Here is a 17,866-nt window from a genome sequence, read left to right as displayed (position 1 = left end):
GACTGTAGACAGTGGGACTGATTTATATCTCGGCGGACAGGTTACTCCATCACAACAGTGACGGATAACCCATCCGCCAAAATATAAATCCCATAGGATATAAAGGGATTTATATTTCGACCCCATAGGATATAATGGGATTTATATTTTGACCCCGTTGGATATTATGAGATTTATATTTTGGCGGACGACATATCCGTCACCGTCGTGACGGAGTAACCCGTCCACCGAGATCGAAATCGGGCGCAGTGTCTGTAATGACCTGGAGGTCACTCTGCCAAAGGCCTATCCTCCTCTGACGGTCCCCAGGAGCCCAAACAATACTATTGTGAGGATATCACTAGCCTCCCAGGATAGTGAATGCGAATATCTCAGTACCTAATAGAGCTCTCACATGGAAACACTGGGGTACCTGGATCTGCTTTCCATAGAACGCTCCAAAGCCGTTCATGGGTGGAAGCCCTTGCATCTTACTGTCCTGTGGATGCCCCCCTTGCAGCCGATCTCCAAGAAGTTGTTTGAGAGCCTCACAACTGCTCCCTTGGGTGGTCACCAAGCCACTCCCAGCCATTCTCTTGGGGAGCATCAAATGTGCTGTCATTGGAGTTTTCTGTCATCGTTAAGGTTCTCTCCAGAGAAGCACAACTTACTCTCTTAGGAATCTCAGAGGCACTCCCGGCTACTCTCCTAAGATCTCCAAATGACCATCACAGCCGCCCTCGAGTGCAGAGACCTCTTCTTTATGGACCCCTGGTGTCTGACATAATTGCATCCCCTTAAAACTGTGCAGTGCTTGAAATGGAAAAATAAAGAGTGCAGGTATCCTGTACCAGAGTACCTGCTTGTTTCTGAGAACTCTCCAATTAAACTATTACGTCACTTTTGAGAAGTGCAGCTATTCTCCCTCTCAAAATTGAAAAGTGCCGGTACTCAGTACCGGCCCATTTAAAGCACTGAACCGGTGACATTTTAGTACATTGGCGCTCCTGTGAGCCCTACTGGGCTAGTGCAGAGATTTCTTTGTGACCACCGGGTTGTAGTGTCCAAGCATGGACACGTTCTAGTGCTCCGACCTGCTGTATTACACTGTACACCCACCCACCACAGACGTCACTGTGTCAGGTGACGCTGTCAATAAAAGGGGCCGAGCGCACGTGCTCGTGGCCATTCCCACTATCCCCAACTATGTGTCCTGCGTCCATGATTCCCAGCATGAGGGCCTAGGGCCCATCATTACACTGGCGACGAGGGGGCTGTGACCCAGCGTGCAGCAGCCCATCTGATGACGAGGGGGAGAGGGCAGCCGGCGCGACGGCTCCCGGCAGGCGACAAGCGCCCGGTCGCCGCAGGGCATGTGCAGAGCCCCAGGCGCGAAGAAGCCGATCGGAACCCACCGCTGCGAAGTCCGGCGGGCGGGCAGGCCGCCCCGGAGGGAAAAGCGAGGAAGTCGGGTGCCCACCCCGACCCCGTCGCGTGGCTGCCGTGATCCCGGTGGGGGATCGCCCCGAACATGGAGCGGACCGATCGGAGCCCACCCGCATCGGCCGCGACCCGGCAAGTGGCGCAAACCACGCGGAGCCCACCCGCGGGAGAAAAGTGGCCCGCCGGCCAAAAGGCGAGGAGCCGCACTAGAAGTAACGGCCACGGTCCGCGGGAGCCCACCCCGCGTCCGAGAGTGCAGTGGAGCTCCGTGCGAGGAAGCCGGACGAGAGCTCACCCCGCCGACTGAAGGTATGCCGTGACCCCCCCCCACCCGCAGCGTGGGAGCTATGAGACGCTGCTGCAGTGGGGGCGGAATTTGCATAAAGTAAAAGCGGAGCCCACCCGCAGCACAACACGCCGGGTCTACTCTTCCCCCCCCCCCCCCGCCCGCTCAGCGTATGGAGAAGGGAGCGAGGCTGCCGCGGGAGGGAGGTGCACAGGGTACTGACAACGCTCCACAAATGAACAAAACGCCCGTAAAAGCGGCGCAAAGGAAACCTCTGCGAGTGGCCCCTAACCCCTCCCTGCCGCGCGAGGACTGCATGTAGCTGCCGCGGGCAGGGAGGGCGATCAAGAAGGCAAAGAACGGCCGCCGCCGGCCATGGGAGATATGCCCCACCTCGCCGGACCCCCAGCAGTGCTCACACAAGTAGCAAGCGGCCAGCGCCGCCGAAAATCAACTTATACTGTGTGCGCGATGGCACCATGCCCCAAGGAGTGTTGCCTCGCCCTCTGCGCAGCCCACATGCCTGTGCCCTCCATGCAGCTGCAGAAATGAAGCGGAGCCTACCCGCAGTGAGGACAGAGCATTTCTCATCCAGCCTGCCAGTGATGCCTCGTCGTTCTCTTGTTAGCAATGTCAGTGCCGGTGCCCCCTGCCTCTTAAGTAAATGGAAAGTAAAGTAATAAAGACTTACCTGCTGCCCAGCTCCGGTCCTGCCTTTCACTGGTCTGCCTGGCTCCAGCCCCACTCCAGCCCTCTGCACTCTACCGGAGCCTGGGGAAATTGAGAAAAGGAAAACAAGGCATAGAGTTCTGGCAGTACAGAAGGTTGCTGCTGAAGCCAAACAAAAGCAACACTGCCACCCAGTGGCCACTGGTGGTACTGCAGCACACAGAAACCAACAAGCCTAAGCAAGCCAAGGAAGTCCAGCAGCTACAGGAGACCGACGGAAAGGGAGAAGAGGCAGCAAGGCAAGTACCGCAAGGTCTGACGGAGGCGCGAAGGTGAGCACACGGGAATGCGACGGTGAGCGACGGAGGCGCACAGGAATGTGCCAGACGCACAGGAACGCGACAGAAGCACAGGAAGAAGAGACGGTGTGCCACAGGGATGCAGCGCCATCCCGCAGCAACAAGGAGGAAGAAAGAAGAACGGTGTCGAGCCACATCCACCCCAGCGAGGACTGCGCTGTCGCCGCATCAAGTGGAGCGAACCCTCAAGAGAACAAACGGACTCAGCGCAGTTGTACCCCGGACGCGGACAGTACACTGCAGCGCCTACACAGGAGAGGAACCCACTGAAGAGGATGGGCGCAGCAAGTATCCGACACTGGCGGCCATGGATGCAGAGCAACACCCAGTGGCGCCAAGAAGCCACCACATCAAGTGATCCTGATACTAGGAGCAACGCTACACTGAAGAGGTACCACGACGGTACGAAGAGTAGCACGCACCAGCGCCTGACAAGGCAGCGGACACAGGTAGTCACACGACGTGACACACCTCGTGAAGCCGACCAGCCAAAAATGGTCGCACCACAAAGGCCCAGCCGACCTGCCAAACGGTCGCACCACAAAGGTCAAGCCGACCAGCAGAAAATGGTCGCACCACAAAGGCCCAGCCGACCTGCCAAACGGTCGCACCACAAAGGTCAAGCCGACCAGCCAAAATGGTCGCACCACAAAGGTCAAGCCGACCAGCCAAATGGTCGCACCACAAAGGCCAAGCCGACCTGCCAAACAGTCGCAACGCAAAGGTCAAGCCGACCAGCCAAATGGTCGCACCACAAAGGCCAAGCCGACCTGCCAAACGGTCGCCCCACAAAGGTCAAGCCGACCAGCCAAATGGTCGCACCACAAAGGCCAAGCCGACCAGCCAAACGGTCGCCCCACAAAGGTCAAGCCGACCAGCCGAACGGTCGCACCACAAAGGCCCAGCCGACCTGCCACATGGTCGCACCAAAGAAGCCGACTCGCCAGGAGTCGCACAAAGAGGTCTGACGCAAGACCGAAGATATCCTGCCAGTGATCGGCAGCGCGGACCGTCAAGTGGTCCAAAGAAGCTCAAGAAGAACCAAAGCAACTGGTGAAAGGGAGAAGACCGAAGCGGACCATGAGCATGGCCCCACGAACTTCAACCGACGTAACTGGTGACAAGGTGAAGATGAAGAGAAGGTCACGACCCTAACTCGGAATGCTGAGGAAGATGAAGAGAGTGTTCTCGGACGAGGACAAGACCAGGGGGAACACGTGCAGAGTGCGCGCGCTGCATGGAGAAGCCTGGCCAGATAAGAGAACAGGAACGGTCCAGAGTAGGTCGTGAAGCGAAGAGATGAAGAGACCAGAGTGGCACGTCCGCCACTACGAAGAAAGAAGAAATCTGAGTGGCACGGTTGCCACTGCAACAAAAGAAGAAGTCAGAGTGACATGACATCCGCACGGAGAAAGAAATAGAGGAAAGAGAGAAGAGTGTGGCAAGTCTACTCGCACCTCAAAGACAAGGAAGGTGACAAGCGTCAGAACACGGTGCGCAAGTCCTGAAGAACACCCGTGGCACGGAGAAAGACCATCTGGTTGATGATGCTTTCAGCGCACCTGGGATCTGCAGGGGTGAGCAGGCCGGACTATTCGAAACACCCACCTTTGGGGTCACACGGACACTGGACAACGCCAGCCGTGGTGACCCAGGGGCAGAGGCCTCAGGGATGCCAGTGAGAGAGCGTCCCCGCGACGAGAGATGGTCATCAGCCGCCCTCCAGCAAAGGTCCCAGGAGGATGAAGACATTGTGTGCGAAGACAGGAGCCAACAGCTACCCTCCAGGCACGACTGCAGAACCCGAGGTGAGACTTGTCGTCTCCTCTGCACCCACACGGATCGGCGTGCGAGTAACACGACACAGTACACCCAGCTCAGGACGAGTCGGAGGGCCTCAGGGATATCCCGTGGCAGGGGAACACCTGCGAGAGAGGCATCCTGGTGAGAGGGGTGTCTTGCAACCAATCCGTTTTGCAAAACAGAACACACGCCACAGATAAAGAAAAGGACTGGACGAAAAGACGAACGGCAACATCTAGCGGTAAAAACCACAAGAACTCAACTGCGTTTGTCGCCAAGAAAGTAAAAGCGAAGGAAAGACTGTGAGAACAACTTCAAGGCAGAGCCGTCAAACAGACTAGATCCATCGAGCACCCATGACTGGTGCCACAGTGAACTGGTGATCGTCTGCGACAGGAAGAGCATCGTCCGCGACAGGAAGAACATCTTCTGCGACTCCAAGCAGCTGAAGCGTGAGCGATTCTGCAGAAGTTTGGTCACTGTATTACAACTGTGTATATCTTTCTTTCTCCCCCAGGTTGAACGTTGACGTTGGGTTTTGTTATTAAAAATTGGGAGGGATGTAGTGTCCAAGCATGGACACGTTCTAGTGCTCCGACCTGCTGTATTACACTGTACACCCACCCACCACAGACGTCACTGTGTCAGGTGACGCTGTCAATAAAAGGGGCCGAGCGCACGTGCTCGTGGCCATTCCCACTATCCCCAACTATGTGTCCTGCGTCCATGATTCCCAGCATGAGGGCCTAGGGCCCATCATTACACGGGTGTCCAGTGCACCGACCCCACCGCCCAGTGTGGCGGTGCTCCTTCCCAACAGATGCTTTGCGCGCAGCTGGATTCTAGCTGTCCCTGGGCTCGGGGTCCTAGCACAACCTTTCAGTACCCAGGATGCAGGAGCCCCCCTTTTACTCAGCTGCTCCCACTTCAAACAATGCAAAACTACGCTGGCATGAAAACTCCGGGTTATTTTGGGAGGCGACCGTGGAGGGGCTGTGTTTCTTATGAATAGTGATACCGCAGGTGACAGGAATCATGAGGGTGAGGAAGGAGCTACGAGGGCCTTTGCTTCGGTTGCGGTTGGAGTGGATTCATCTCAGCAGTTGGAAAGGGTACTCGTCTTGTGATAAACAGCAGAGGGCGCTCTACGTCCAGCAAAGCGCGGGGATAGATTAAAGACGAGAATGAGTAATACGCCATTACGCGACGGCCCACTTACCGTACACTTCTCTTACATCGGGCTCTTGACCTTGAGTATCCCTTTATCCTTCTCTACCTGCTCTGATAACGGGGTTATCGCAGACCATGGATTTGTGAACAGGTTGCATCTGATGCTTTTAATAAGCTGCCACAATTAGATTGCCAAGTTCACTGCTATGCCAACATTTGTGGTTGTGCTCCCCTGTAGCTGACTCCATCTCTCCTGAAATCAGTTCCATAATTGCAGGGTGAGCACGAAGATCCCCATTGTTCACACCTGCCTTGCAGTCTATTAAGTGGAAATGAGAGAGGCTGAATCCAAATGGCATACACTCTCTACGCAGGAATTGAAATCTACACACAAATGTAAAATGTTGTTTTATAAAAAAGCTTTATGAGGGATTCTTCTAACCACAGTTTCCTCACCTTGCAATATTACCCAGGTGCCAGACTGGTTCCAGGAAGCTTTCTTCAGAGCACTGCTCCCATTCACCACAAGGTGGTGCCAAGCGGCTTCACTGACTCCACAGCAGAGCGACGTATAAGAGCCACCCTTGCACGCTGATGCCAGTTCCTTGCTTTCTGCACCTTATAAAGCAGATCTGATGGTTCCCTCCCAACGTTTCTAAAAATGATTTCACCAGTGTGCAAGAGAATGATGTTCCTGCCCAAAACAACAGGTTTCAAGCCATGCTGCGACTGCTGGAAGGAGATAACGGTCAAGGACCTGCCCAAGGTCTTTTTTTGGCGTCTGGGCTTAGGCCTCAACTCTGTCGTGCCCCCTCAAGCAACTGAAGGTAATCGGAGACCTCAAGGTGAAGCTGTATGTCGCTGAACACAAAATGAAATTGCAGTCTACAAGTAGGTCCCGCTCCAAGTCCACATCACTGGTGTGGAATAGGTTCCGGTCCCACGGCATTTCCTGTGACCACTCAACTTTGCGCTCAAAGTCCACTGGTATGTCCAACAAGAAGCATAAGAAAGCAAAGCAGGACTTTACCTCTTCCCGCCACTGCCGCCAAAGAGAAGCCACAAGGACGTCAGTTGCACCCTTCAAGGTCTATGGCCACGGAACCAATTTCACAGCTGGTCCTGACGCACACTGAATTTCTCAGGCTGATGTCAAACCTGCAGTGATAGAGGTCTTCAAGGAAGCCATGCTGCAAATGCTCAGTTTCCTTCCAGCTCCTCTGAAAAATCACAGAGGCCTCCAGTCTGGTTACTGCTGGTGGGCCCATCTGTCGCCTTGGAAACCATTGCTAGGCCCTATCGACACCGGTTCAGACGTCTAGTCTGGCTCTGATATCCATGTTGGTCTCTGCTACACCAACGCCGGTACCAACACCACAGGCACTTGAAGAAGATATGGTGCCGATGCCAATGTTGGACCCCAAACCGACTTTAGCTCGGGCCTGACTGATGTCGTACTACAAAATCCATTTGTCGTGCAAGCTGACTCTAAACCAGTGGCTCTGCCGGTGTTGTATTTGAGCCATTGGTTGCATGTGGCATCCACCAGCACTCATTTTAGGTGACCAGCACTTACTTTTCCTAAACAAACTATGATCTAGAGAAAGGTGCAAAAAAACACAAAAGGGGGAAAGAAGGAGGAAGAGAAAGAAAAACATTGACAATGGGAGAATGCAGGTGTGGAAAAGAAGCTGCAACAGTGAGTCAAAGAGGTATGGTGTGTCTGGTGGTGGATTAAAGAGGCATGAGGTGGAATCAAGACTATGCAGCCCTTGTATTCAACACTCTGACCTTTGATAGCACCGGCCATGGGCTTCTGGACAAAACTTTGGGCCCCGGCTTGGCTCTTATTCTGTTACAAATTAGGCACTGGGCCCTCTACCACATCATGCCTGCCAGCAGAGGCTGCGCTATCATTTTGTTCTGACCCTGATCATGTGCCAGAGCAGGTGGCTTTCCAGGAGGATGATGATGATAGTGGGGAGGGAGATGGTTTGCTCCCTGCTCACTATACTGATGATGCGTTATGCATTGAGGTACAGATTTACAGTGAGCTTGACACCTCACCTGAGACAGAGCTTGACTCGCTACTTGGGCCACCATTCGAAGAGATTGTCTCATTTGTGATCGTGTCCCAAGGGCAGCTGAGGCATTAGACTTGCAGCTACTCTCCGTTGAAACCAGAACAAATGTTTCAACAGAGACTTTACAGTTTGGGCAAGCTACATCTGAGCATTTGCTTTCTTTTCACAATGCCCTCTACTGATACTTTGATGGCCACTTGATTAAAGCCTTGTTCTTGCCCGCCTGTGAATATGGAGGTGGCCTGGGGTGCCTGATGGCACAGATTTTCTCACAAAGTGCTCAACCATTATTGTACAGGCTTTGACCAGTAACATGAATCCTAACTCATTTCTTCCGGCAAGGAAGTCCAAGAGGGTTGAGGATTTTGGCATGTGCATGTTTTCTTCTGCCAGTTTTGCATTGCGATTTGTAAATGCTTTTTGTTTGCTGTGACGTGACGCACCTTCCAGCAAGATTTTGACAACGGTCCTGTAAGACCTCAGCGCCTCTTTAGCCCAGAAGATTCATGCTGGACAGGACATAGCCAGATATGTTATCTGCAAAGGTCTGAATACTATGCATGGTCTCGGGTGGGCAGTCAGTACAAGTGTTTTACTTCATCAACATGATTGGATGCATTTCACAGGATTCTTCCGCGATGTACAGGCCTCCCTCATTGATGTGCCGTTTGACAGGTTGTGCCTTTTCGGTGAGAAGACAGATTCTGCATTGAAGCTCTTTAAGGACAGCAGGGTTACGGTGCTCTTTTTAGGACTTCTAACCCCTGCCAAACAGTATCTGCATCAATTCAGAAAGTTTAGAGGCTATTCCAGGGGCAAGACATATAGTAAGAGGCAGTCCTGCCAACCAGTGCCGCAGGCACCCCATTCCTTTTGAGGCCATGGATGTGGGTTTGGCAGGCAGAGTGCAGGTCACCAAGGGGTTTGGTCTTCCAGTTCCTCTTCCCTGGCTGCAACAGACACAAACCACTTTAATTTGCCCATAGAGGCGGGTGCCCAACCACTGGTATACAGGATTCAACATCTTCTTCCTGATTGGCGACCCATCATACCCTATAGATGGTTTTCCAGCTCATTCAAAATGGCTATACCCTCCCTTTTCTTTCTGCCCTGCCCAGCATTCCTCCCTCACCAGAGCGGTGAATTTCACACAAGCACTTGTCCATTCTCTTAGAGGGGGTACAGTTGTTGCTCTTCAAGGGTGTTTTCAAGAAGGTTGCAGACTCCCAAAGAAGAGGGGGTTGTTACTCTCACTATTTACCCGTTCCAAAGAAGGACGGCGGCCTCACGCCTATTATGAGCCCTTGGGCTCTGAATGCTTACCTCATGAAGGACAAATTCAGAAGAGTCATGCTGGCCCAGATTCTGTCTGCTCTGGACCTAGAAAACTGTCAGGTATCAATGGACCTGCATTCTGCTTAATTTCATATACTTGTCCTGCAGGACCTTAGACATCTGTGGTTAAAGGCAGGCCAGGAGCATAATTAGTTTGCTGTGCTCCCTTTTGACCTAACCAGCACTGCTCAGGTATCCACAAAACTTATGGCGGCGGTTGCTGCTTATCTTCAGAGGTGGGTGATACCAGCATTCCTGTCCTTTTATGTGGCGGGCTCGCCACAGTTGGTCCAGACTTTGAACCTCTTGGCATCGTTGGGGTTTACTATAAACAACCTGAAATCCCACGTGAGTTCTTCACAGAGGCTTCAACTCATTGGAGGGATCCTGGACACAATGAAGTTCAGGTCTTTCCCTCTGCCTCTCCCTCTAGGGCATTTGGGCTAGGATACCAATGTTTCAGGCTTTATCCTAGATCATGGTGAGGGTGGCCCTGAGGCTACTTGGCCTTGAATCCTCTTGCATCCTCATCAGCTATGTCATGTTGAAGATGCAGGCTCCGCAACGCAACTTGAAGTTCCAAAGGGCCTACCATCAAAGCATTTGACTGATACCATTCAGGGGTCAGAGGAGACGGCTTGAGACCTGCAGTGGCGATTGCTCAAACTTAATTGGTCCAGCCGCAGGCACCACTAACTTTTCATTTCAGAGCACTGTGGTGACGGATGCATCACTGCTGTTCTGTGGAGGTCATCTGGGGGATGTGGAGCTCAGGAAACACTGGTCTTCATCGAAGGGCTGGTTCCACATCAGCGTGCTGGAGTTGCAGGCCTTTCTTCTGGCTCTGATGGCCTTTTGCTGTTCATCAATGCAAGGCTAGTGCAGGCTCTCATGGACACCACCACCACCAAGTAATACTGCAAAAAGCATCGAGGAGTGGGGTCCTTGGTCAGGATGCTGTGCATCTCTGAAGGTGGCTGGAGTGCCAGACCATTTATCTGATCCTGAATGCCTGAGTCCCTGATGAACTGAGCAGGCGATGTCCAAATCCTGAGGTGAGGTAGGCGGTCACTGTCAAGAATATGCAGTGTTGAAAGTTTTGCACATTGGAGTTTCTGCAAGAACACTTGTTAAGAAATGCATTCCAGCTGTAATAGAGCACAGGACTCCTGTATGTCTTCCCTCCCCTGCCTCTACTGCCCAAGCTCTGAAAAATGATCAGGAGCGATTGGGCCCATTTCACCCTTGCTGCCAGGCACCCTGCCATGAAATCCATTTGTAATACATTGGATTCTGAAATCCCTGTATAAACAGCAGCCTCTAATTTCTTTATAATTGTCGACTTGTGACTCACCCAGTCGACAATTATAAAGAAAAGATGTCAGAACTCGACTATTATAAGCTATGACAGTCGATTTCTGATGTCGCAGTGCCTGCTGCTAGAGCCAGTAGCCGAGGTGAAAGGTTGTTTAAAGCAGTAAAAACGGAATTCTTCTGCTCTATTTTAATAGCTTACAATGACAAGCAAAGAGATTGTTTATTTTTTGCACTCCTTAGATAGAGAAAAGCTAAAATCTTCCTGTACGTTTCTACATATTCCAAGCTACTGTAGCTTTAGTCGTTTTAAAAAACGACTTGTATTATACTGTTTCTAACAAATATCAGACAGGTTTTTGATGTGCTTAATTTTGCACTATAGGTTTTATTTGTGTTCTTTTTGTTTGCAAATATGCTTGCTCTTTCATATGAATGGCCCTTGGCCTCGTTCCTCTATATGGTTATGGAACTTTTTGGTGACTTGCAATATCCTTATAAGTTACAGCAGGGGGAACTTTATATCTTAAATACTATGTGCGGGGACAAGTTTGTGGCCTTGTGTGGCATTCACAAAACTAATATCTTACATGCAAACCTGTTGGATGACCTTTGTTTGTTTTATCTTTGGCCCAGCAAGCCCTTGCAGTTGTAACTAACAAAGATTATTTGTTGCCCCTTCTGACCTTTCTACGTTTGCAGGATCAACTATCCTGTTTAGGTCTAAGCTTACCCAAAAAATATATTTTGGGCAGTTTGAAAGCTTACCAAAGAATGCTTTCCGCCCATTGCTTACCACTGGCTATGCGGGTTGCAAATCACATTTTCTGGCTTTCTATTTGCTGATTTCATTTGTTTTAGGCTATCTAGCATGTCTTTGTTGTTTCCATTGAGCAAACCTTGTTCACCATCGCTCTTTCTATTCATCCACGAGTCTTTGCTTTGTGTAAACAGGCCTTTAAATTATGTTCCACATTTGCTGTGCCTTCAAAGAAATAGGTCAAATGTCAGGCTCTGTCTTCCTAGGGAGCTTGGTGTTTACTTTTCTTTCTCTGACTTCAAAGTGAGAGTATTTATGTGGCAATCTTGTCCGGTAATGGGAAAAAAAAGGTTTTATTCTAAAACAGAACAAAATTGAAATGTCCGTAAATGAACTGCAAATATTTCGGATATCAGAATTGGGAAAAAACAAATGAAGCACGTTTTTGTAATTTGAAAGTGTGGTGGAAATATTTTAATATGACTAAAACAAATCAGTACACTAGGTAATGCCATTTCTGCACTTTATCATTTGTGTGCTGCATAGTTTTATCAGTAACATTTTATGTGCAAATGTAATTGACATTTCAATTGAAAATGTGTTGCCTGTAATGGCAGTGCGCTACCACACCATGCAAACTCCACACCACGTCACTCCACACTACGCCACTCCACACTACGCCACTCCACACTACGCCACTCCACACTACGCCACTCCACACTACGCCACTCCACACTACGCCACTCCACACTACGCCACTCCACACTATGCCACTCCACTCTACACCATTCCACTCTACACTATTCCACTCTGCAACACTGTACTCCACGACACTCTACGCCACTTCACACTAGGCCACTCTACTCCATTCCATGCCACTCCACTCTATGACATTCCACTCTAATACACTCTACTCTCACACTCCACTTTACAATAACTCCATGCCACTTTGCTCCACTCTATTCCCCGCTACTCCACTCTATGACACTTTACTCCACTCCGCTATATGGAACTCCACTCTACTACATGGCATTCCCCTCTACTACACTTTACTCCACACTACCCCCCTCAACTCTACGGTACTCCACAATATGCCGTTCCACTCTATGACACTCTGCTTTACTCCACTCTACTTCACCCTATGCCACTCCACTCTGACACTCCATTCTATAACACTCTGATCCAATCTACAACACTCTATGCCACTATATGCCACTCCACTCTATGCCACTTCACTCCACTTTATTCCACTCCATGTCAGTACTCCACTCTACGACTGTACTCCACTCTGCGCCACTTCATGACACTCTACTCTATGCCACTCCACTCTATGCCACTCTACGGCACTCCACTCTGACACTCCACTCTACGACACTCTACTCTTGACACTTTATTCCATTCTGCGCTCCTCCACTCTGCACCCCTCCTCTCTATTCCCCTCTACTCTACTCCATGACATTCCACTCCACGACACTCCGCTCTTTAACACACACTCTGCGCCACTCTCCTCTATGCTACTAAGTTTTAGCAATGCAGAACAGCAGACACGCTGGTGTACAACATGGCTAAAACACATTGCTAAAGCCAATAGCTCTTGCATAGGTAAGACCTATTGGCTTTGCCAATGATTGTTTATAACTTCAGTTGTTATGAGATGTTTTAAATCTGTGACATACGTGTTCCTTTCCAAACCATTGTAATGCCACAGTGGTGGCCTTAACTTGGTCTGGACATTTCTCATGTGTATGTCCTTCAAGCTGACTTATAGCTGCTCACTGCCTCTCTTGACTTTAAAGACGATCTTTCTTATTCCAATTACGTTGGCTCATCGCATGAGTGAACTACACCACCTTTTTCTCAGACAAGTTGGTGCTGACGACACAAGTGGCATTCTTGCTAAATGTCGTGACTCCCTTCCACGATGGGTAATTCATCACTCTGCCAAGGACAATCAAGTGGGCGATCAACTTTTTGTGGGGTTCTCTCAAGCAAAAGAAAGGAACACTGTTCAGAAAAGGACAGTGTTAAGGTGTATAGTCCTTCACATTAAGATCTGCTACACACTGGCCAAGAAGCAGCATCTGGATGGTCCGAGAGCCCATTCCACCAGGGGTAAAGCTCCAACCACCGCGTTGGCAAGTGCTGTGCCTGTCTGTGATGTCTGCCAGGCTGCGACATGGGTATCAGTGCATACATTCATGAAGTACTAGTGTATCGACAGCCAAGTCAGGCAGGAAAAACATTAAACCCACTCATTCCTACCAGACGTTTTGGTTGGCATACACTCCACAGACTTTCTACCTGAAGTGTTACTGCTGTGGTATGTAGTCTAAGCAAAGGAACCTATGGTTAGAAGTATCCATTAGAAGAACAAATGTTTTCCTTTGGAAACAATCTTTCTATTGGATACTGTATCCAACTGCAGATTCCACACTCCCCACCTATCCCTTCTGTGGAGTGGCCACCTTTTTGACATAAAAAATTGTCCCAAGTTAGTATTCAGCCCACTGTTACCAATAATTGTTCATATTATACTTCTGAGGCTGCAGAAAAGGAAAAAGACAAGAAACTGATGTCAGCACGGAGGATTCAAGCTTATATGCGTCTCTGCTTTGTCATCTCTACGGCCGTGTGCAGTCAGCGGGGAGCCGCATGGCACCACCGAGCCACGTGCAGGAGCACTGCTATTGGGGAAGGTTTCCGGATCCAGTATGGCTCGTGGGGAACATTCAAAGGTGAGGAATCTGCAGTTAAATTGAGTATCCACCACAAAGAGTGTTACCGAAGCGAAGTAACTTATTAATTTCTGCTACACGGAAAGTTTATTACCCAAGACACATATCCCCAGAGGCAATAAACAAAGTTGATTTTTTTTCACTAGTAAATGAGCTTTCCAGCACCACTTCTCTCTTACTACAAGCATCTCCATCTCAAAAACTCTGCAAATATTTGGCCTATCACTTTACAAATAAAAATAATTAAACTCGGAATAGCATTGCTCCTAATTCTTCCATCATGGCTTCAACAGGCCACCCATAGTCCAACTCTCTTCCTTTGACAGCATGTCTGCCGAGGGGGTAGAACAACTTATCACCAATTGCAAATACAACTCCCAGCTAGATTTCCTTCTAATCAAAATAACACACCAAAAGCTGCCTTGTGTAATCAAAGCTTTAGATATTGATCTCAATCTGCTGCTAACAGTTGCCTCAGTTCCAACAGAAATGAAGCAGGCCATTGTGAAATCCATATTAAAAATCCCAGTTTATACCCCAGTGCACCAGGGACAGTAGGCAAATTATCCGTTTATTGCCTTTGCAAACAATCTAGAAAAGTCTCTAAGTTATCAACCTACTTAGAAGAACACATAGTTCTTGTTGATCTGGGTTTCAGGCCAGTAGAGGAACAGACCCCACACTTACACCTGCAGCAGATGACCTTTGCATGGCCTCAGACACTACGTGTGCCAGTCCGCAGAGGCTCTTGGTATGGTCTGCAGCTTTCGATACTCTAGACCACAGTATCCTAATGTACTGACTGGGCCATGTGGATTGTCCAGGAACGTTCTAGAAAGGTTCTCCTCTGTTTTAAAGAACTGAAGTCGAAGAACAATCTTGGCCAATGCTCTTCCTCCTTTCAATTGGTGACTACCAAAGTGTTTCAAGAGTCCAGTTTGTCCCCCCATTTATTTTCATCTATCATTTGGCTGCTGCAAGTAGGAATTATGGTCTCGGTTTTTATACTTATGCAGATGACACTCAACTCATCTTCTGCTTATCTGACTTTCAGTCTAATCCTTTTTTCTTAAATGAGTGTCTCTGCAACTCAAAAGAATGGATGGACTCAAACTGGTTCAAGATCAATCTTGATACAACTGAAATCTTAAAAGTAGGTAGAAATCCTTCATCGTGGTCTACACAACAATGGCACAGATCTTGTGACCCTTTACCTACCCCTTCTAGCCCCATCAAAACTTTAGGTATTTAGATTCTCAGCTAGATATGATGTCACAAGTACAGTTTCCGTTGCACTTTCCAAATGCGCAGAATCAAGCCTATTTTGCCCTTTCTTACGCTGGATGACAGAGGAGCAGCCATTTCTGCCTTGATAGGCTGTAGATTGGATTAATGGAATGCAAAATACCTACATCCTTGATGCACCAACTGCAAGTAATCCAAAAACAAGTTTCTTGGCTATTTCAGCCCCCAGTTTTGCTCGTACAAAACACCCATCTTGGCATAGTTGCAATGGCCTCGCAATTCTGGTCAGAATTTGTTTTAAAATTGTCTGTTTAGTCGATAATGTAAGGAACTCTCCCCTAAATTCCCCCCTGCTAAATTACCTTCAATCATGCAATCTTCGATTGGCACTGCTCTATCTCTTCACAGTTCCAGCTTTACAGATGTTCAACTGGGGCCGTGCCTTTTCAATCTTGGCCCCTGAGCTCTGGAATTCTCCGCTGTTATGTATTAAATTCACCCCCCCCCCCACCTCCTCTTCACAAAATGATTAAAAACCCTCCTTTTGTAACTAAACAGTGCCTCACCTTTAAATCACTTCTTGCTAGGGACGACAGACCCTTGGATGTAAGAGTGCTTTATAGGTTCCATGTTACTTAACATTTAAAATAACATAACATTGAGAACCAGTGGTATTCCCAAACCTGCTTATGAGTTCAAGACAAATTTACATGGCATTGAGGATAAACCTGTTAGGAAAGGTTGTGGAACATAATACACTTTGAAATACACTCAGGCAGTAACGTTGGAAAAGTACAACAGGAAGTATAAGGCACGTCATGGAATTATTACATAACAGTTGGCATGAGGGTGCATTACTGACAAACGCTGTTTCCAATAGGCGCATCAGGCCAAAGAAACGGTTCAGTTACAATTTGGACGCTGTCAGTTGCACACCAAAACAACCGATTCGTGCAGTAAGCATTCCTGTATGTGGGAATCAGATGCACATTCTCTTTATCATTTTTAGGTCAGGCTTTATTATATATTGAGTAGGCTTTGGCTTCGCATAGAGGAATATTTCTCACTCACTCCAATGCTATTGCTCTGTTTGAGGTATCATTCCACCTCGCATTGAGAGCGTGCATTACAGTGCGCCAAGCACTATTTTACATCTCAGAAGTACACACGTTCATCACACATGACATTATTTCATAGAGGCATAGTTTGCAGAAAGCGATGTTTTTCCTTCACAGCATTAGGCCTTTTCAGATGTTTTCGGGGGGACTAAAAATATAAACGAGACCTATTGGCTTTGCCACTGCTAGTTCGCTTTGATGTTAGTTATTTTACAGTTTCTTCAGCTCCGGACAAACACATCAGCTAACAGGTGTTTCGTCATCTGGACTTTTTCTAGGCTGTGATTGTGACTGTTGCAATAGCAGTTTTCTCAAAGCCCCAATGTTAAGGATGCCTGGCACCCACCCTTATCCCCTCTATGGACCTGCACTGACACCCTGATACACAATCAAACTACTGAAGTGTTGGTGCATCCTCGATCTGTCTCTCCAGGAAGGATGCAACTGAGGTGTCTATTAACAATATTCTGCAAATATCCTCCTCTGTCTTTCTTTTGCTGTGAGATGGCCAAGGTAGATCGAGATCAACATTGTGTCCAGTGATCCTCACACCGGCATGTAGGCCTGACCAACTGGGATAAGTGAATCCAAGGTTCTAACTGGGATAAGTGAATCCAAGGTTCTAACTGGGATAAGTGAGTCCAAGGATCCAACTTGGTTAAGTGAGTCCAAGGATCCAACTGGGATAAGTGAACCGAGGCATCCAACTGGCATAGGTGAACCCAGGGATCCACCTGGTATAATTAAACCCAGGGATTTAACTGGGATAAGTGAGTCCAAGGATCCAACTGGGAGAATCAACCTTAGGATCAAACTGGGATAAGTGAGCCAAAGGTTCCAACTGGGATAAGTAAGTCCAAGAATCCAACTGGGATAAGTGAACCCAGGGATCCAACTGGGATAAGCGAGTCCAAGAATCCAACTGGGATAAGTGAGTCCAAGGATCCAACCGGGATAAGTGAGTCCAAGAATCCAACTGGGATAAATGAGCCCAAGGTTCCAACTGGGCTAAATTAACCCAAGGATCCAACTGGTATAATTGAATCCAGGGATTTTACTGGGATAAGTGACCCCAAGGATCCAACTGGGATAAGTGAACCCAAGGATCCAACTGGGAAAAGTGAGTTGTAGTGCCGGGGTCGGTATACCTTTACTTGTTGCATGTTCATCAGGTAATCAAGACCTACTATGCTTCTATATACGAGTGCCTGTGCAGTGCTTTAAAACTGATATGATCAAACTGAAGCAAACAAAAAATAGGCCCTGGCACGTAAATAAGTCACCCCCATTTGTGAATCACGGTTCATGAAAAACTGTAAGGCTGGTGTGCATTTCTTGATACATTTTCTGGGAACGGAGCATTTTTAAGCTCACTGGTTTAAACTTGTTTACAATTTAAGGCAGTTTTAAATGGGTTTGTTGGTTCTTGTCCTGAGAAATTCTTAGATAACATTGTTGAAGTATTGTTGGAAGTGGCGGTTTGTACAGCACACAAGGGCTAACGGCTTTGGTAAAAACTGGATTCAACAATGGGGCATTCGGAGTCCTGGTCCCCAGTAGATTAAC

The 17,866-nt window shown here is 48.7% G+C and overlaps 1 protein-coding gene across 4 annotated transcripts in view; it reads left to right on the top strand.

Moving 5' to 3' along the window:
* Window positions 1–17,866, top strand: part of IFT43 (intraflagellar transport 43) — a 335,235-nt gene that overhangs the window by 141,760 nt on the left and 175,609 nt on the right. The gene's annotated exons all lie outside the window — the stretch shown is intronic.

The sequence above is a fragment of the Triturus cristatus genome, chromosome 9 (assembly GCF_964204655.1).
Source record: "Triturus cristatus chromosome 9, aTriCri1.1, whole genome shotgun sequence".
NCBI classification, from domain to species: domain Eukaryota; kingdom Metazoa; phylum Chordata; class Amphibia; order Caudata; family Salamandridae; genus Triturus; species Triturus cristatus.
This window is presented reverse-complemented; position numbering and strand designations above follow the sequence as displayed.